Genomic DNA, 22,359 nt, shown 5'->3' on the forward strand with positions numbered 1-22,359 from the left:
TCTAGGGAGACATGGGACTAGTACTCTGATGGCTGATTTTGGCTCAAGGACTCCCAAATGGCCTCTTCTGACCGGTCCTGAGACTGCAGGACAGTCTGGTATGCTTCCCTTTCTCTCTTCATCACTCCGCGTCAGACTTGCACCCAGTCTCACGACTCTCCCAGCCTTTTCTGGCTCCTTCCCCACCATTTCACTCACACAGGCATTGGCAGAAAGAAAATCTTTGTACCTTTAATCCCATTTTAGGTCTTCTTCTCAGAAGAAGACAAACACAGAAATAGACTCCAGGAAGAAGTGCTCCAGTTCAAGTAAAGAACTGCAGAAACTACACAGAGGTGAAGGTTCAAGGGTGTTTGCTGATTATGGCTTAAGGATTCTCAAAGGGAGAAAGAGAAGGCTTGAGAAAAACACATTTTCCAAAAATGCTCTGTTTGAATAATTTTTTAAAAGGGCATTTGTTTACATATTAACAATTATTAAGACTTTAAAGAAAATATGTTATAAGAATACATAAAGTGAAACATGCATAAAAGGTATAAAAAGCGTGTGGCTCCCTTTTATATTTCCTGTCATTGACAAAGAGGGAGGGTCCTCCCATTTCACAGGGCACCATTTCTAAATTCATTCTTCCCCTTCCTGTGGGTACAGCAGAGATAAATCTCACTCCAGACCCCCTCCATGCTGTTGTTTGGGGTTTTGCTATCAAATCTCAAACCCATTAATGTGTGGGCTCAGGACCGGGACTCGGAGGGGGCAAACCTCGGAGGGCAAAGTTTAAGGAGGTGAGTCTCCCAGTGCCAACCTTGCACTTGCAGGGATCTAAGAGTGAGTACCTCCTCACTTGCCTCACTCTAGTCCTGGTCCTGTGTAGGCTATCCAAGGACTCAGACAGGGGTACAGAACTTACTCGTGAGCACTTGCAGGCCAAATAATTAAGCCAATCCAAAGCTTTCATTCCTCTGTTCGGGTTCCAGGAGACAGACACTCAGGGTCCCTCACTGATGGATAGAGCTGAGGCAAATGATGCTCAGAGCTGCTTACTCTTATCTTCAGCCATCAATAATTTTGTATAAATAAATTTCATTGAATATGTAAAAAGGGTTCAAGGGAATTTTTTTTTTTCTCAGCAGGGTAGAGAACTTAGAAATAATTCTTTGTATAGGAGTCTCAGTGGTCTTTTCCCCCCCTAGTAATTAGTAAAGCTACTTTCGTATCTCACACCACCTGCTTCCTTGAGTTGTTAGCCTCTACCAAACACAAGAATAGACTCCAGGAGGAAGTCTACGGTGTTTCCCCCCAAATAAGATAGAACTGGACCATTAGCTCAAATGCGTCTTTTGGAGCAAAACTTAATATAAGACCAAGTTTTATTTTAATATAATATAAGACTAGGTCTTATATAATATATCAGACTGGGTCTTATATTAATTTTTGCTCCAAAAAACGCATTTGAGCTGATGGTCGAGCTCTGTCTTATTTTCAGGGAAACACGGTATTCGCCTGTATAAGAGGTTTGGAGACAATTGTTCAAAGTTGTTGAGGATTGCTCCATTGGGTAATATAAATATAAGCAATGTGTACTGATTTGGAATCATTTGGAAAATTCCAATGTCAATATTTGATAAGAAGGACAGCTGAGAGGGCATGCTGAGGAGTAAGAAGAAATTTAACAAAAGTAATGTGATCAGAGTGAGAACAACGAAGAAAACCCAACCAGGTATAAGTATGTTTGAACAGGATTAAACCTTTCTAGTTCACCTTCAGATTGGTATTTGCAGGTATCTTCTTGTGCTCTGCAGTATTTGGAATTGGCAACAAAAGTGTGATAAATCATAGTAAGAAGAGTTCAGCTACATTTGGTTGCTTGGCACTTCTGTAGAACCAGTTTCGGCATCAGAGGACTTATAAGAACCTTCCAAGTTGTGTACATTTCACAGATCAGTAAACAATTTTAAATTTTAAAAAAATAGCAAAGAAGAGTGCTGACATGGGTTTGTCAAGTACTTTCTGTTAAGTAAGAACATTTAAAAAGTCAGCTACCGTTTGTTACCAAAATCATTTAACTCTCCAAGTGTAAGAATGGCAAAATCCCAGAGGAAAATAGGGTTTTCCCCCAGGGAAGGAAGGCTGGCAATTTACAAACACCTCTCTCTCTCTGTCTCTCTCTCTCTGTCTCTCTCTCTCTCTCTCATACACACACACACACTTTACTTTATCTTTAATATTTTTTCTCTTTTCAAAATAGAAATAGACTGGTTAAATCTTTGCCACAGACTGGCCCTAGTCCACAGATAAACATTTAGGAACCATAGATTTTCCAATTTACCTTATAAAAACCAAGAAATTATGATGTTCTAGAAAGACATATGTCTTTTTCACTTTGTAAAATCTTTAAGATGGATATATTTTTAAATGTAATATTAGTCTAACTGCCGAGATTTTCTTTTTCAAAAAACACATGTCAAATACCACCTGCTTTAATACACATTGACTTGTTTTACTTTTATAATTTCCTGTAATAAAAGACAAACTTTCCTAAGCTTTTACTGTCAGAGGCCAAATAACTTATATTTCGATGTTCCTTGAATAATTATCTTACTGATAAAATTTGCAAATCTTTATTTTGAGAGGACTGGAGGCAGAACACTTGGTGATCTAAGGAGAGCAATGCCCCATCTAGCGGAACATTAGACACAAGGGGTTCCCATGACCATTTTTTGTAGAGTTCAGATGTCAATAACATGACCCATTAGGTGAACTACAAGAATAAAGCATAGAGGAACACCAACAGCCGTCATTCAAACTGAGTCGTTTACCGTTCTTTTCTACACCACACCTGCTACTCCAGATGAAATTCTGCTGCTCTGTGAGGTGCCCTAATTTGCATGGACTTTCAGTGACCTGTCAGCACACAGCAAGCACACACCTGCCTGAAAGGTTGGGCCCTCTGTTTATATGTCATTACTTACTTCAGGGAAGTACAATAAAGCAAGACAGCATAGATAAAAATTGCAGGCATTAAAGAGGAAATGGGAATAGCAAATGATCAGATTAAGTAAGAGGAGGAGTGTGATAATGAAAGGATAAGACAGAACCAAAGGTCAAATAAATTGATTTATATCCAGGAAATTCCCTGTGAGCCCTGGCAATTTCTTTCATGGAGTTAAAATACAGCAAGGTAAAATTCTTTCACTTATAGGTCCTGCAAAATAATAAACTGGGTCTGTTGGGGAAACCTTGAGGCCAAAGGGGCTTGACTCTGAACACACAGTTGGCCTACGGGCTTATGATAGACCCGTGGTCCACAGAGAGCCAATGAGTACAGGCACCTCCCCGAGCTTCTGGCACGTACACAAGGACACCACCTTCTCTTCTGTATGGTCTTCAAATCTTGGTTGAGAAATATTAAGGTGGTAGGTACATCTTTTCAATGAACTTTTGTACAGGCAGTTTTAGGAAGGACTTTATGGTTTCCTGGAAATAAAATTGGTTCTATATAATAGGAATATAAATGGGAATTATATGGTGGGAAAGCCAGATTGGGAGTCAGGAAACCTGGGTTCTGATCTTAACTTTGATAAACCAGCATTGTGGGGAAAACCATGACTGTCTCTAGACTTTGTCCTGACTTGTGAAATAAACGTTTTAGACTTGATCATTAAGTCCTTCCAGCTCTAAAATGTTATAATGCATGATGTATCTTCTTTCCCCTGAGAAAGCATATCTCATAAACGTTAATTTCGTGGCAGTGCTTTTGTCTCTTAGAACTAAATTCAGACTAAAACACACTAAAATCAATAGTGCTCCTCCGTGTTAAAATATTCTAAGGAGCATAGGAAGGGATTTTGAAGAAAAGATGTCATACTGCCTCATACAGATATAATGAAATAAAGACATGTTACCAGAGAAAGGGTTCTTGGTGTCATCCCAGGAAAGAATTCAAGGGTGCACGAATCAGTCAAGCAAGTGGTGAATTTATTTAAAGAAAGGAAATAGTACATTTTCAAAACGTGTTATACCTGAAGAGCAACTGCCCCAAAGAACAAAGAAGCTTAGGATTTTATTAGAATGAGGGTGCAAAATATCCAAGTTCTAGGGGTTGTGTCACAGGGGTTTCCCAGGCAGGTCCTCGCTGACTACTCCTTCCCATGGGGAGGTGGGATTCCCTTGTCCTTATTTGGCCGTTATTGGAAATGTCACAGAAACAGAGGGGGTAGACATTTTTACCTGTCGGCAATTCCAATAATATTCTGATCTATTATAATTAGCTAAGGTTCACCTTGAGAGGCAAGATGGCATCCTCAGTCAACAAAATCTAGTTCTGGCCAGTCTGGTAGCTGCATTTTTTCTTAAAAATGATCTCATCTCTTCCTTCCTTTGTCTTTCCTCCACATCCTCCTTCTCCTCCCACGCCCAGAGCCCTACAGTAACAACACTACCTCATGTAGATATACCAAAATAAAAATAAAAATTATTGTAATTAAATAGAATAAAACAGATTATACCAGTCATTGTTATGGATAAAGTCATCTATAAAGAAAATCTCCCTACATATCTGTTTTATTTTGTTTTGTTTTACATTTGCTTTCTAAAACGTTTTTCTTAAAGGTGAATTGCATTAAACTTGTGATCCATCACATATAAGAGATCGTTACTGAGGCTACAGTCAGAAATACAGTCTTAGGCACAGGAAATTGACTTCTCATGCATTGAGGACTATGATTCAGGCTTTATTGGCTTTCTTGTTCCTCTTTTAGGTAGAAAGTGATTTCTCTTTCTATATTTTGGTGGGTTGTGCATTTGCGAACACCACCATCAGTCTTCTTCCTATCTTTGCTCTGATCTATGCTCTGGGCCAGTGAAAGGGGAGGTTCTAATCTTCAAAGACCGCAGAGTCCTCTGGCTCTGGCAGGTTTTGGCCACTGGAGTCACAGCAGGAAGTAAGCAGACAGGAAGAGAAAGAGTTCAGGGTACTTTTTCCCTGTTGCCTCCGGCTTTGGCTCTGCAGCTCTGTCCCTGTCATGCGACTGAGTTCTCATTTGGTCTGAAAACAATGCTTCTTCCTCTGGAGATATACGGGTGGTAATGGGTCCTTGCTGTTGCTAGTCCCTGGCTGACTCAATATCTCTTACTGGTTCTTTTAATTCTGCCCATGACTCTGAAAATAGCACCTTCATTCAATTCTCTTGACAACCCCAATGAGAGCGTCTCCTGCTGAGTAGTACACTATCTTTCAAGAGTTTCTGAAGTCTTCCTGTTACAGATTTAGTAAAACTGTGTCATTTGTCCTCCAAAAGCTGTACTTTGATTTTAAACTGAGGTTTAATTTTTAATAGTTCCTGTGAATTTTTAAAAATAAAAATATTAGCTAAAAGGAAACAGACTTTTTTTTTGTAGTGGTACTAAGCTTTTTTTCATTTTTTTGTCACAAATCTGGACCACATGCTCATGGCCAATACTAAAAGAATTAGTGATGGGACAGTCTCCATTGTGCCTTTTTCTTTCTCTTAGACCTAACTTCTCACCCTACTGAAAAATAAGTCAATCCTTTCTTCACCCCCCACCCCCAAAGGGTAAAATAAACCTACCCAAATCTTATTGGATACATTAATTCTTATCAGTGCCACTTTATACCTGAAAGAGCAACAATTTCTATTTTGTGATTTTTTTTTCAGACTCCTTAACATTTATGTGGCAATCGCTGGTATAAGATTGACTTTCCAGTGTTACCACACAGCACATCATAAGGCATCCACAAAAGACTAAAGATACTAGAATAAGCCAACTGATAACTGAGCTTTGATATACTGAGCTGCCATCATCTCTCTTTTCACTTAACGAATTCTTTGAAAGGAAGTTGGAAATAAAAGGCAAGGAGCAAAATGCCCAGTTGCCCAACAGAGATTTCTTTAGACTAAAGATCACCTAACACATTTGTTTCTCCTTCCTTTTTTCTTGTTAACTATGTCTGATCCTGCCGTACAGGTGCTGGTTGATACATTTTACCTGCACTGCTCCTCCTTTTTCTTCCACCGTTAACTCTTCCTGGATTCAGAATATTTTTGTAAAGATTTTATCAAAGAACTGTACCCTTAGATCGAGTCTTAGAATCTCCAATCATAGAGCAAAACTAAAAGGCAATTCAATGTTATAAACTCTTTGATAAAGTTATAGCACTGTGGCATTTGTCATGGACTATTGTATGTAGCAAGAAAACAGTTTTCATTTGATGGACAAATTTTGGTCATGTCTATATACCCCACACTGTGGAACTTGCTACAGGGATAACAGCACATTTCAAAAATCAATAAAATCAATGTCCGTGGTATACTGAGATTTTTCCCTCCCCCTGTGCCATTCCTTTTTCTTTCTCCTTTTTCTAAGGGTTAAACTGGGTGGTTTTCAGAGTTTTACAAGAGAACTATTAGTGAAAAACAATCTGATACATTCAACTTACTAAGGCCCTACTCTTTCCCTCTAATCTTTCAGCAGGACCCAAGGGAGGCTAAAGTTTAGATCAGTCTATTCTCCACAAAACTTTGATTCACTATTAAATTCCGTCTAATGAAGATGACTTTGCCATCCCACGGCCATCAGCGGGCTATGTGTGGGACAATGCAAAACCCACCTTGTATAGAGGAACATTGTTCTTTCTTCTTAGTTACCCCAGTTGAATAGAATCTCATGGAAATTCACATGCACGGGAGACCTGTGAAATCAATAACAGTATTAATCTCTAGGGTACCTTGATGAGTCAAGTTAAGGAAATAACTATTTTGCTTAAGTACATACACACTTGTTCCTGTCTTACAGCATGTCATGTTTATGATAAGAGAACAGAGAGAGAGAGAGAGAGAGAGAGAGAGAGAGAGAGAGAGATTTTTCTCAATGATAAAGTTAAGGTTATAACATAAAATATAATGTACCTATTTGCAGAGTATGCACTAATCAGATCAAATCTAATCTTCCTATACTTCTTGCCTTTCAGATTAAAAACGGGAATATACAAGTTTGAGAATTCTGGAGTTAGCATTAATGCTCAAAGAATGTCTGATATGTCAATCATACATAACTGGAAAAATGAAATTTCATTGTGTTATTAAGCTATCTATTTAATGAAATTCTGTAATTACAATGCTTACTTTTATTTACTTACTATTTACTTCACACAACACATTAAAAATTAGGCAAAATTAGATAAATATAGCCTTATAAACAATTTTTCTGTGGTCAGTGATGATCCAAGCTAATGCCAGAGACAAAGGTTTGTGTTTTTAGGAGGCAGTATAGCATACTGGTTATATCCATGAGCTCTTACATTCTACCATATACTACCTGTGTAACTTGTACAAATTACTTAACCTCCCTGGGCCTTAGCTTACTCATTTGTAAAATGAGAATTACTCATCTGTAAAACTGCCTAACTCATATGTTGATTTGAAGATTTACTGAGATAATACATATAAAGCACTTAAAGAATAATTGAAACATTAAGGAATAAATGTGTTACTATTATTAATATTTTTCATCAGACACCATGAATGCTGTCAGATAGGAAAAAACAATTTCAAAGAGAGGAAGTAGAAACACTTAACATACTAAAGATAAAATAATGGTTTAAAAATATGTGATAATTTATATTATATTATTTAATATGCAACAAAATGTTAATTGTTAATTTTTTTCTGTTAAACTGGTTAGAAAAACAGGTGATTCCATCCTAGTTGTGATGGAATAGCTCCTATTAGACCAAATCTCTCACTGAGAGTAAGTATAAACTATGGAAAAGAAGATTTAAAAAGACAATGATTAGAGGCACTGTAGAATAAATAAAAGCAGACAAAATCAGGAAGGGACTTGATGTTTGGATGAAAGGAACGATGCTTATGAGTTTCTACTTTTTTGAAGCTTTTTGCCTGAGGGCAGGCTCTCTCAGTGATGTAAGCAGTACCTAAAACTTGGATAGCAATCTGCAGTCTTCATGGCTTGAAGATTTAGAGGACAGAGTTTGAGACTGCCGCAACAACTGGGGTGTAAGGGAAGGTACTGGGTTAAATAGTGCCCCCTCAAAATTCGTGTCCACCCTGAATCTGTGAATGTGATCTTATTTCAAGATAGAATCTTTATAGATGTAATTAAGATAAAGTCATACTGATTTAGGTGGGCCCTAATCCAAAGATGGTGTCCTTAGATGAATAGGAAAATATTGACACAGAAGGAAAATGGCCATTTGAAGATGGAGGCAGAGATTGGAACATGCAGCTACAAACTAAGCAATGCCAACTATGGTTGTTAACCTCCAGAACCTATGAAAGACTGACAGAACAGATCCTTCCTCAGAACCTCCAGAAGAAACTAACCTTGCTTATACCTTGATCTTGGACTTCTAACCTCCTGCACTATGAGAGAATAAATTTCTTGTTTTAAGCTACTCAGTTTGTACTACTTTGTTACAGTGGCGGTAGGAAACTAATCTGGAGAGAAAACACAGAGGAGGAGAAAATCAATAGGTGACATCCCCAATTCTAAGTATAAATTCTGTCACACTCTGGCTGACCCCTGAATTGCACATATATGGAGTAGTTAAGACTAAAGTAATTGGACAGGCTTTTAGCTGTTTTACTCCACATGGATACAGAGTTTGGTTTAATTTCAGCTAAATTACCTGCTGAAACAACATCAACAGAAACAACAAAAACCACAATTCTTTTTGGAAGACTATAAGAGAATTTGAATCCCAAGAAACAAAAGAACAAACAAACAAAACAAAAGTGAATCCAAGTCTTTACAATACGTCACTCACAGAATACAATTCCAAATTACTAGACACGTGAATAAACAGAAAAAATGCAACTGTACTCAAGAGAAAAGACAATCAATAATAAGTTATCATATATGGATTTTAAAGTAATTTGCATAACTAGTTTCAAAGACAGAAAGGAAAATATGACCACAATGAGCTAACAAATAGGAAATAGAATCATTTGAAATTGTAGAACTGAAATTATGAAAAATAACTATTAAGAAATCATAGAAGTGAAATAGAAAATATCTGAAATAAAAAAATGCTGGAGGTTTAACAGAAGACTGGAGATAACAAAGAAATCATCAGTGAACTTGAAGATAGATCAACAGAAATGCAATCTAAATAACAGAGAATAAAGACAAAAAAAGAACAGAGTCTCAATATCTGGAGCAATCGCAAAATTTTCAACATATGGTTAATTGGAGTGGAAAAATAATGACAAAATAATGGCTCAAAAGACTTTAATTTATAAATTTAAGACTCTTACTGCAGAGAAAACCACACCTAAGCACACTATAATCAAACTGTTAAAAAATAAAGATAAAGAGAAAATCTTATCAGAGAAAAAAGGCACATTATATACAAGGGAACTAGAATACAAATGACTTATCATCAGAAACAATCGTGGACAGAAAAACAATGGAACAACATCCTTAAGACACTAAAATAAAACTGTCAAGCCACACTTCTATATTCAGTGAAAACATAAAGTAGTTAGAAAATACCTCAAAATTTGGAAAATAAATAATATGCTCCTATTTTTAACACATCAGAGAAACTATCAAGATCAACAATTTATTTAAGTGTAGAGATTATTTTTATAGTTAGCATGTCATTACTTCTGCTTGTGAACACCAGACACTATTTAAATTACCCTATGACTTAGGTGTAAAGTAATCAGGACTGTTATTTTTACCTAAATGATAGATTTCTAAAAGAGACAAAGGTTTTCCTTAAGTCAGTCATCTCTAGAAATATTCTATCATGCTTTGTAACACTCTTAAAAAATCCATCAAGCATTTTCTGAACAATCTCAAATTATTTCCTAAATCCTTCTCTCTCTTAGATTGGCATTAACCACTTACACAGGCTAAGCTTTATATTTGTTCGAAATTTGCACAAAACCATTGATGCCTACCAAGGCGACAACTGTCTTAACATGATGGCTAAGATGCACATCAATATATGACTTACAGTGACTACTTAGCAGCATCTGCTGGTGGGAATCATAAATACCCCAGATCTGAAAAGGAAATTATTTTGGTTATGGCAAACTATATATATTTTTACTAGGAAAAGTTTAGCACTACAGAAATATTTTATTACTTTTTCTGTTGCTAAATGAGAAGGAAAAAAATGACAGTTGTTTATGTTTAAATGGATAGTTCTTAAGAAGTAAGCGTTTGAAAATTCAATATACCAATTCACACTGTGAAGTGGGAACTGGGAACCACAAAAGGAACAGCAAGACAGTCACTTATCCTCTTTGCTATTGTGCTACTCTTTGTGTATTTAAAAGAAATGTTAGATACATTTTTTTTTCTTTTGGAAAAAAACAATTAAGTTTTATTTGTATCTGCTAGTCAAGAACAGCAAAATATCTATCTTCTATAGCATACATCTAAAAATAAATATTTTTTATATTTCCAAAAATGATGCATCTTTTAAGCTTCTATTTTTATTTCATCAATAATACCTACTTATATTTCATAAGCTCCTTTTATTCATTATATCAATTCCAAGTTCTTCTTTTTGGAAAGATAAGCTTTTAGCAACTTTTCATAGCATGAAATATATTTTTTAAAATTTTTTATTTATTTTTAATTTGGTGACAAGATTTTTAATATTTTTTATTTAAAAATTTTATTTAAACAAACACACAAACTCTGCAAAAACAGTTCACACATTTCTCATATCCCCCACCCGCTGACTCTGGCAAATACCAATCTATTCCCTGTATCTATGAGCTTGATATATACGGTATGACAATTAAGTTTGCGAAGTTGTTGCAATGACGTTGCTAACCCTGTTTCATATCAGAGGGATTATTCATTATGAATTTGTACCAACTAAACAAACAGTTAACCAAGTTTACTATTCGGAAGTGCTGAAAAGGCTGCATGAAAAAGTTAGATGACCTTAACTTTTCACTAACAATTCATGGTTCTTGCATCACGAAAATGCACCAGCTCACACAGCACTGTCTGTGAGGGAGTTTTTAACCATTAAACAAATATCTGTATTGGAACACCCTCCTTATTCACCTGATCTGGTCCCCAATGACTTCTTTCTTTCCCAGAAGATAAAGGAAATATTGAAAGGAAGACATTTTGATGACATTCAGGACATTAAGTGTAATATCGTGACAGCTCTGATGGCCATTGCAGAAAAAGAGTTCCAAAATTGCTTTGAAGGGTGGATTAGGTGCTAGCATCAGTGCATAGGTTCTGAAGGGGAGTACTTCGAATGTGACTGTAGTGATATTCAGCAATGAGGTATGTAGCACTTTTTCTAGGATGAGTTCATGAATATAATTGTCAGACCTCGTCTATCTTGATATATCATAAACACCTATATTTGATTCCATTTATAATAGAGATCATATGGTATTTGTCCTTCCCTTTTTGACTTATTTCACTTAGCATAATGCCCTTGAGGTCCATTCGTGTTGTCATAGATGGCAAGATTTCATTATTTTTTACAGCTGAATTTTGGGGATGCCAAAAAAAATGTATACAAGTGGAAACTTTGGTCAACATTGCTCAAGCAGTAGTTCACCATAATCAGAAGTGTCTGGATGCTGATGGTAACCACTTTGAGCTCCTCTTGTAATTGCAGAAGTCAAACGTGACTTGTATTCATCTTTTGTTATCAGTAAATATTATTACAATTTTAATAGTTTTTTCCTTTCTTAAAATATATATACATTTTTTGGCACCATACATATATAATATATGTAATATATATATATAATAATTTATATAACTATTATTAATTTACATGCTGTGTTTCCCTGAAAATAAGACCTAGCCAGACAATCAGCTTGAATATGTCTTTTGAAGCAAAAATTAATATAAGACCCAGTCTTATTTTACTATAATATAAGATTGGGTCTAATATAATACAATGTAATATAATATAATATAATTCCAGGTCTTATATTAATTTTTGCTCTAAAAGACACATTAGAGCTGATTGGCTAGATCTTATTTTAGGGGAAACAGTAATTATATGTATATAAATTATATATATATATATATATATATATATATATATATATATATATATATAAATAATCTCACAATTTCTTTATCCATTCAACCATTGGTAGACACTTGGGTTGTTTCCATATCTTGGTTATTGTGAACAATGCTACAATGAACATGGGGGTGCATATATCTTTTTGAGTTATTGTTTTTATTTCCTTTGAATAAATACCCAGAAGTGGAATTGCTGGATCATACTGTAGTTCTATTTTTAACTTTTTGAGAACCTTCTGTACTTTTTTCATAGTGGTTGCAGCAATATACATTCTCACCAACAAGGGCAAAAGGGTTCCCTTTCCTCCACATTCTCTCCAACACTTGTTATTTGTGTCTTTTTGATAGATAACCATGGATGAAATAACTCACTAGTAATTTAAAAAATACTTTAAAGTAATAATGAAAGTAAAAATTATAAAAAAAATTTGTATAATGCAGCTAAAACAGTGCTTAGAGTAATATTTATAGCTTTCAAATGATTGTATGAGAGTAGAAGATATATCAACACTGGAGCAGTGATGCCCACCTGTAGGCTACATGGAAGGAGGGCTCAACACAGGGATAATGGCAGCTGCCCCTCTAGCCCTTGCCCTGCAGCCACACAACACAGTCTTTCCCTGTATGTCCCTATGGATCCCAAATCTCCATCCCTCAGCTGGAGCTCAGCATTAAGAAGAAACAGCAAGGTGTTCTTGGTTCCTTAGGAGCTAACAAAACAGGATTTGAAAGACACACACACACACACACACACACACACATATATATGTATATATACATATATATGCATGTATATATGCATATATATGTATATATACATGTGTATGTATACATATGTGTGTATATATATATGTATGTGTGTGTGTGTGTATATATATATATATATATATATATATATATATATTACTGCTAATGAAGAGAATTGAAAGTGGATAAGAAACAATGTACCTGACAACTCTTGACCAGCCACAGGGTACCGCTGCCACCTCATATTTTCAATGAAAGCCAGTACCTTGGGGACTATGATGACTTCTTTGAAGCAAGAGAGAATAATACATTATATGCCTTTTTAGGCTTGACATTCCCACCTGGTTCAAAGGAATCTGAAGCTCAGGCAAAGCAGCAAGCATGAACCTTAAACATTCTGCCTTAAGCATTTTGGAAAAGGAATCTCCATTGTTTTTTTATAAAATAGCAAAATTATCTTGGCTTCAAAAGAAATAAACTTAATGTTGAAATAATAGATTAGTTGCTGTTTTTGCATACAAACAATCAAAATGAATACATAATTAAGTGTGAAAGTTATGGTGAAGAGAATGAAGGATGAACATATAATTCTAATTAGATGTCATGGAACACTTTTATCTGCCAAGGCATTTTATGTACTTCAGTGATTTTAAAAAGCAAACACTTGTGCCCTTTGTTGGTATGGTTATTACAGCTTAAGTGTATCTGTAGCTCTACATTGAGGAATTTAAAAAGAAGAGAGAAAAATCTGTCTCTTGTTCCCCAATTGCCTCATTAATTTTAATGAACAAAAACACGTACCTTTTTGATGTTACATTATTGTGACTAAAAAGTACTTGCAGGTAATGTTTATGATACTAAGCTTTTCTGAGAGTTCCAGAGTCTTGTGTCTGGGGATTACACTTTATTTCACATAAAGAATTCAGGGTTTTTTAAAAAGCAGAAACAGATTTAGGTTCTGGAATGATTTACAGGATGTCAACTTGAGGGCCCCTTGGATCTGTCTGCTACAATTGGCCTTCTGGCCTCCAATGATTCATGTTCCTCTCACATTTAAAATACATTCACTCCCTTCCAAGTTTGCCAAGGGTCCCATCCATTTATGGCATCAGCTCAAAGTCCACATAGACAGTGGTTCTGTCCAGGAATTCAATTTTTTTCTCATCAATGTTATAATAAAACAATGTTGAATGAAACAACAACATTATTGTACCTGCTGTACAGATCTTGGAGGAATTCCTCTCCATCTGAGGGCCTGTGGAACTAAACTGACAGTAAGTTATCTGCCTCTAACAATCCAAACATACAATAGTGGAGTGGGCATAGAAAAACCGCTAAAGACATTCTAGTTCAAAAAGAGGGGAAATAGAGGGAGTCACTGGTCCAGAGCAGTCCTGAAGTCCAGCTGACCAAACTCCAGCCAGGGTTCCTCCATTAGGTTTCAAGGCCTGCAGTTTCAAGGCCTCCATGTCTCTGGGCTCCGTTTTCCAGTTTGTTGGTATTGCCTGTTGAATAATTCTTTTTTTCATGAGTGGTAGCACACGATTGCAACTAAGTAGTTTTATCATCCTATTTCGTGGCAGAATTTGAGGCATCCAACAGCCTCCACTTATTTTGTACTCTCTGTCCCTTTCAGTCTAAGCTGGGAGTGTTTCTGCTGGAACAATTTTCTCAAGAACTTTGTGGGACTTCTTTTGATCTCAAAGGGGTTCTCTCCGTTAAACAACACTCACACCTAAAGACCTTTTTCAGATCATGTTTTCTCTACCTCCGGCTTATCTGGTTAAGGGACAGCACCCTTAAGCTTCCTAAAGACCCTATGGTCAGATGGAGAGAATCTTTACAGGACACCTTTCATTTCTTAAAATAGCATTTTGTGTGACTGAATACTCTGTTGTTGTTGTTTTGATCTGAGGTTTAGCACAATGTTGTAGAGTCAAAAGCTCGGCTTTTTTTCTGGAGTATGATTTCCTGACTGTGAACCTTTTAATTTTAGCATCTTTTGCCATCTGGAGAGGCTGAATATTTCCCAAATCATCCAGACCTGGTTCCTTTTTGTTTATAATGATTCCTTCAATCTATCACTTTCCTCTTGGTGTTTATTATAAGCAGTAAGAAGAAACCAGCTCGCACCTTCAACACTTTGTTTGAAAATCTCCCTAGCTATATAACCTAATTTATCACTTATAAGTCCTGCTTTCCACACAGCTGCAGAGACAATATCATTAAACATCCAACTACTATATAACACAGATCTTCCTTTCTCCAGTTTCCAAGAACATGCTTCACCACTTCATCTGAGCCCTCTGCAGCAGTGTCTCAAAGTCCATATTTCTATTACTAGTTTGTTCACCAAGATTTAGACTTTCTCTATCATGATCCTCCAAACTCCTCCATCCTCCATCCATTGCCAAGTTCCACGGCTGCTGTGCTGTTTTAGGTGTTTGTTACACTAGCATTGCTCTTCCAGGCATCAGTTTCCTACACTACATAACAAATGATGACAAAGGCACGGTTTAAAACAACACATATCTATTATTTCGCAATTGCTGTAAGTTTAGGAGTGTGGGTACAGCATAACTGAAGCCTCTGCTCTGGGGTCTCGCCAAGCTGGAATCCAGCTGCTGACCAGAGCTAAGTCTTATCACAGGCTCAACTAAGCAAAGATCCTCTCCAAGCTTTCCCAGGTTGTTGGCAGAATTCTTGTCCTTGTGCTTGTAGCCTTACAGGCATTTGGTCCTGTCCAAAGTGTCCACTGAGACATTTGGTCTATGCCCAGAGGTCCTTGATATTTGGTTCTGTCCAAAACGTCCATGAGCATTTAAAAGGAGCTGTTCTCTACTTTCAGCATGTGATCGAAGACAGTATCATCCATGATGGGCTAATTGGTATCACATGCCTCCCCTATAAGATGCACTGAGAAGAACACAACATTTCTACTGTGGTATTCTTACCAATAGTGAATCATCTGAATTTAATCATGAGGAAACATAAGATAAATCACAACTGAGCAACATTCTAATAAAAAATCAGCTAGCATTCTTAAAAGTGTCACGGTCATGAAAGACAAAGACTGAAGAACTGTTCCAGATTACAGGAGAGTAAAGTGACATGTCAACCAAACGCGCCATGTGATGGTGGATTAGATCCTGAATCAAAAAAAGGACTTAGCGGGTAAATAGGCAAACTTTGACTAAGGTCTGTAAATTAGATAATAGTATTACCTAATGGTAAGGTTAATTTCTAGTGTTAATTTCTTGATTTTGATGATAATGTTTTGATTATATAAGATTACATTTATGGAGTATGGGTGAAATGTGTATGGGAATTCTTTGTACTACTTTTGCAAGTCTAATATTATTTCAAAATAAAAGTTTTTAAAATTCTAAATTTAAAAACAAATTTAACAAAAAGGTAGCTCTCGTACTTTGCTTGCTCTCCTCAGACAGCTCATAATAATTTGTGGAATGTTTATTATCTGTCAGCTATTATGCTAAGTTAGATTCAGACACAGTCTCTGTGTTCCTGGATCTTGCATTCTGGTGGGGGGAGAAGCCATTTATTAAAAAATATTTACGAGTGTGCTAATAGAATTTTTTACCACTAGTGGCTCTTTACCAGACTAGGCTCCTGGGTCAGAATTTAAAAGCACCATAATTTTGATTCTACTGTTGTAAATTTAAGTCTTAATACTCTAATTTTAAATCTTAAGTCTACCTACCAATTCACTCTATACTCAGCACTTCCCTATTCATCATTTCTTATTCAGATCCTTATTTTTGTGTTACAAGGACAACTCCCCAAATATGTAGTAAGAGATGAGATTAGCTTTCTCTTTTGTCTTTTCATTTTCCTTAGATCTTTGTGCGCAGTACACAATAAATGTTAAATAAATATTATAGATTTATCTAAATGCTTTAAAATTTGTACATATATTTTTAAATTCACAAAACAATAATATGGAGTCCCAAAGTCTCTGTAAATTATATACAAATCTTTCAAAATTAGAAACACAATTTATAAATTTGCATATTGCTGTGGACATCAAACAATATTAGATGTTTATTGCATATATACTATGTATGTTCTATTTAAATTATAAGTAAATTTGAAACTTGAATATCCAGTGACCAGACTGTGTCTGTTGTTCATTGCAGAAATAATTGTACCCCATCTTTGACGGGGACATATTGACCAAACAAATAATCACAACCTGAGTCAAATCCCCCAATAAAACTAAATTCAAGTAGGTAATATGTAGTTGATTGTATTTAATTATTATGATGGCTTCAATAAACAGTTTTGAAGCTTCTGTTTTTAGTTTTGCTGTCTGACCCAATGTTTCTTGTGATTGGTAGAGCACTTTAGGTGCTGTCTTTGTCCATAAAATTTAATATACACGAAAGTTAATTTCATGGCCTTAGCCTTATGAGAAGACTCTGTGATCAACTGGGTTCAACAAAATTGACATAGGGTGTTTTAGAACATGGAGATGTGGAAAACAGTGAACCAAGAATAAAATTGCTGGCTGTTTGCCATGAGTAAATTAGGACAATGGTTTTGGAGAAAGTGTTCTAAAATTCAAAGTTCAAAACACATAATGAAGTATTTGCATCCATATTTCATTCTCTGGCCCAAATAACAAATGACATTATAAATATAGGTAGGATTTCTTCAACTTTGATGGATAAACAACTTCTTCTCCCTCTGCTTCTCCTTCTCCTTCTCCTTCTCTTTATGGCTTTATGGGCCTCAATGTACAAACGCTTATGGATTAAATTTTAGTTTCCCAATGATGATCTAAATCTCCACATTTAAAACTTTGGATCAGTTGTTTACTGTGCAAAAAAATGTTGAAGACTTCAGTCCTATCATATTTTCTTCCACCTTTCATTAAGCTTTCAAAATCCTTATTATGACTAGACTTTTTCTCTCTCTCAGGCCTTTTAATTTTCAATCACTTGTCTTAAATGCTGATCGTATTTCTGTAAAATATGGAGCAAGATAGAGTTGCCACATATCTTTTTATCTTTTCTGTGAAATTATAAAGGTTGCTTCTAATAGGTTCTGTTGCCATGGAAGCAGGCTGGTGAAAGAGCAAGACTCAAGGATCCCAAGTCTTTGCATGTTTATATCCATACTCAGTTGTTGGGGGAACTTCAAAATCACAGGACAACTTACATATTATTTACAACAACTATGAATGAAAGTAGAGGAGAGTAGATGAGTAAAGAAGAAATTAGGTGGACTCAATTCAACAGGACCTTCTGCTTATGAGGACTGCATATATTCTAGTAAATATTCTAGAAATAGTACACTCGAAAATATTCTAAAAATAAACTAAAATTGATTACAAATATCACCCAAACGACAGAGTCTAAAACAAATCTCATGAGCTCCTGCGCCAGCCGGGCTCATAAATAAGTAAAGTTGATACAAGAAACGGGACATGTGTTGATAAAGAGCACAGTATGTGATGAAAATGGCAAGTGTCACTCAGGTTCAAAGTCAGGAATGAAATGAGGGTGTGGTGAACTAGAGTTTATATATCTCATTTAAAGAGGGCAGCTGGTATTCAGCTCCATTTAGAATTTACAACCAGAATTTGAGTCCAGTGTTGCAAGATCCTCAGATTATTTTTTCTTTCAAGAGAACTTTTTTCCCAAAGAGACTTTTATGTAAAAATTCTTATTATCAAGTGTTGGTAACCAATTGGCTTGTGTGTACCAGTTTAAGAGTTTCTCTTGAAACTCCCTCAACTCTTGAATTATCCGAGAATCCCAAGGCCTTTCTCAGTTAATCAGAGGCAATTCTTCTTCCAAATGTTGTGAAGAGAGAAAACTAGAGTCTGGTCAGTCTTCTCTTGTTTTTTATTCTCCCTGCCATAGAGTGGTCATTGTTAATATGGGTTTGAACAGGTGCTGGTCCACTGCTGTTGAGTGGTCTTTGGTGATCCAGATCTAACTCAGGCCACACAGTTTTCTCATTGAGCTCCAATGTTACATTGTTGGAAGCTGGAAACTAGATGGAGAAATGGTAACTGAATTAGTTCAGTTACCATCTAAGTGCTGATAGTTGGGGCTACTGATGTGAGGTAATCACCATGCAGAACATATAAGAGATTTATCATTTAAATGTACCAGGTATTATAGAAGATAACTATAGACCCTTTCTCATATCTCAGTAGATGAGAGTTTTATTCAGGACTAGGGGACATCTGGCATTTAAGAGTATAGGGGTAAGGTACAAGGCTGAAAACATGGGTTTTAGTGAAAGTCTTTATACTGAACTGTGGGATCCTTAGTCACCTTTGTATTCCCAGAATTTCTGAAGTAATGCATATAGGAAACTCTGAATGACCCTAGAGAAAATATCTTGAAGTACTGAAATTTGAACTTTTTTCAACGAAAACTGCCTAATTGAATGAAAACCCATATCATGGCACACCATCATAAACTTTCAGAATAGGAATGAAGAAAAAAAATTGCTGAAGTCTTCCTGCAGGTAAAAGAGCTCATGAAGAAAAGATCAGGAATAAGAATGGCATTAGACATCTGAAACGCAAAACTGAAATATAAAGAAAATAGAGCCATAGCCTCACAATTAAAGAAAAACTAATTCCCACTCACTAAGTGTGGGGATAAAGATATTTTACCAAACTTTCGGAGACTCAAAAAGTGATCACCAATTTAAATTTTTATTTTTCCCCCAGGAATTGATTGGAGAATATACTCCACTGAAATGAAGTAGTCCAAGAAAAAGGAAGAGGCAGAGTCATGAAAAGAGGGGAAGACGGAAGACACTGTGAAGGAAATTGTCAGGATTATGGTTGTGTACTTGATCTCCAGAGCAGCCTGTCTACATTGGAGTAGGAGAATGGAGGAGCTGAACTGACATCTCCAGGATAGATTCTCTGAAGTACTAGAAAATTTGGGGAAAATTTTTGCTAAGTCTGTTTGAATCTTTGTGAAAATTAGAAATGGGCACATAACAGAGCAATCAAAAAAAAAAAAAAAAAAAAAAAAGTAAAGCATTAACTAGGGAAAATAATCATATGGAAGACCAATATAATTGGTCTGCTACTATAATTGTAGTATACTTGGTAACAAACTATTTTCATAGTCACAATATCAATATTGTAAACTCTGACTACTGATTTAACCAAACGATTATAAATATGTTGGAAAGGAGGGGGTAGGGTGGGATATGTGTCTATAAAATTGATAAATCTTCAACTGTCTCCAGTGCTATTTTCTTTTTAACCTATGAATGTGGCTTTCTTTACTAAAATAAAATAAAAATTATTGTAAACAAGGATATATCCATACTTTGCATTGAATTTCCAAATAATTTCTTGAAATAACCTTTATAACTTAAAACGGCTCTCTATGCTTTCAGAAATGATCATTGCAATGCTGGTCCAACTGTAAGACCAAGAACAAAGCAGCTATATATTCTAAGATAATAGGTAGACTTTGAAGTTTTAAAATATTTGTTTTAGGTCAAACTCCATCTGTTGTTTCCACCAATATCCTTTAGTTTTCAGTGACTGTTGAAACAACTAAATTTCCATGGAGTCCTTGGTAATAGGTATCTTTACCCTACAGAAAACAGAAACTAGATGATTTGATAAATAAGGGTCCACTCTAAACAGAATCAAAGGGAGTTGTATATCACATTTTTATTATTTGGGCACAAGTTTTATATCTTTCAGCAATCCTATTAAATTACTTGGTCTTTCTTCTAACCCTTTGTTCTCCAGAGGTCTTGCCATGCTCTCTGAATAGAACATCCTTGCACTATTTGTCTCTCAATCCATATTTGTGCCTCTATCAAACATCCATTTAAAATAAGTTTTCTTCATCAAGTCCACTTGAATAGTTCTACTCCACACTGATCATGTCATTATTCCATTTCTCTTAGCGCTGATGTTTTCTGTTACATTAATTTGTACCTGTTTTCATGTCATCTTTGCATGTGTTGTTATATCTTTTCATCTGCATTTTGTTCCCCTATTATATTGTAAATTCCCTGAGAATGAGGACAATGTCTTTGACTTCATTTGCATATCTCCATGACATCCAGTAGAGAATGCCATTTGAAGGCAGCACTCATTAAATCACTTTTTCACTGACAAAAATCATGTCTAGCTTTTGAAAATATGGTCTATGAAGCATTCAATAGAGTTGTTATACATACTTTCTCTTAACAAATCTTCGGAAATATACATATACAAAATTCTGTAGAAGATATATGCTGTTTGGATTCAAAGAACTTACAACCCAATGTACTGAAATATAATTTAAAAAAATTCAGATGGCATATAACAAAATATCATCAATTGGTATATATAAAATCTAAAGTTTGGAAAAATATAAATTTATTCATTCCAGTAATATCCAAAATAAACAAACAACAAAATTTTATAATACGCTCTTTCTCCCCATATTTCAAAATGTGGTCAGCCTGACTTCACATTTTTATATAAATATGAGTGATAAGAATGATAGAATTTCCAACAGACTGGCTTTCTAGAGTATCAAGAGTATATATAACCTCTTTAGCTTTTTAAAAATAAATTTGCCTCAATCTCCATTTTAAATCTCTTCAAAATTGCATCAAATTCTCCATTTAGAATTCTGTTTATGTTTCCCAAAACATAGAATCTTAAAACATTAAAGTTGGAAGAGTTCATTAAGTTCCAAAAATTTCCAACTATGCCAAAGCAACAGAGCCAGGAAAGAATTAATAAAACTGAAGATCCTAGGTCCCACTCCCAGCGGTTACTACATATGAGGTAGGGCCTAGAAATCTATTTTAACAAGCACCTTACTTATTCCTGATATATTGGCCAATCAATGATTTAGTCCGGTTTCTTAGTTAAAGACATAAATAAATGAAGACATTATACATACGTGTGTGTGTGTGTGTGTGTGTGTGTATGTATGTATTGTAAATGTCCTGCTGCTCCTCAGATCGAGAATTCTAATTCCTAATCCTTTCCTGTCCCTCATTCCCTGTCCCCAGGGCATACCTCCACCTATCTCCTTTGGGCAGTCCCATATTCAAGGCTTTGCCCATAATCGTTCCCACTTGGAATGTCCTCTTTTCCTGTCGGCCAAATCAGTCTTTGTAGTACATATCTATCATAATGCCTTCCTTGATATCACATTCATATAGTCATCTTTCTTCACTAAATTCTTTGTTGAACAATTTATCTGACACTGCATCAGATACCACTGTCATGAAGACCATATGTGGGTAATATTAAATTCTATTCTGGCTGGTGTTTCCATCAAACTTATTAGAAATTCTACCAATGGGAAAATACACCTTATTAATGGCAATAAATCCTTACTTATTTGTGGAAGGTGTTTCAACAATTGGAAAACCATATTAATGATCTGATATAGTCTGAAAATACCATAATATCTCAACTTCTTAGAAAAGTGATTCTCCAACGTTAATGCACAGACAAATTACCTAGAGTTGGAATATCTTAGTTTGGTCTGGTGGTATTTTAATATACACATATAGTATTATTAC

The 22,359-nt window shown here is 35.5% G+C and overlaps 1 long non-coding RNA gene across 2 annotated transcripts in view; it reads left to right on the top strand.

Annotated features, from left to right (window-relative positions):
* LOC141568266 (uncharacterized) overlaps nt 1-20,000 on the top strand; it is a 124,353-nt gene extending 104,353 nt beyond the window's left edge. For both annotated transcript variants that reach the window (XR_012491372.1, XR_012491373.1), the window contains exon 4: nt 19,526-20,000. This is a non-coding gene — a long non-coding RNA (uncharacterized LOC141568266). The remainder of the gene's footprint in view (nt 1-19,525) is intronic.
* Nucleotides 20,001-22,359: the final 2,359 nt, after the last annotated feature.

This window comes from Rhinolophus sinicus, linkage group LG02, assembly GCF_036562045.2.
Source record: "Rhinolophus sinicus isolate RSC01 linkage group LG02, ASM3656204v1, whole genome shotgun sequence".
Lineage (NCBI taxonomy): Eukaryota > Metazoa > Chordata > Mammalia > Chiroptera > Rhinolophidae > Rhinolophus > Rhinolophus sinicus.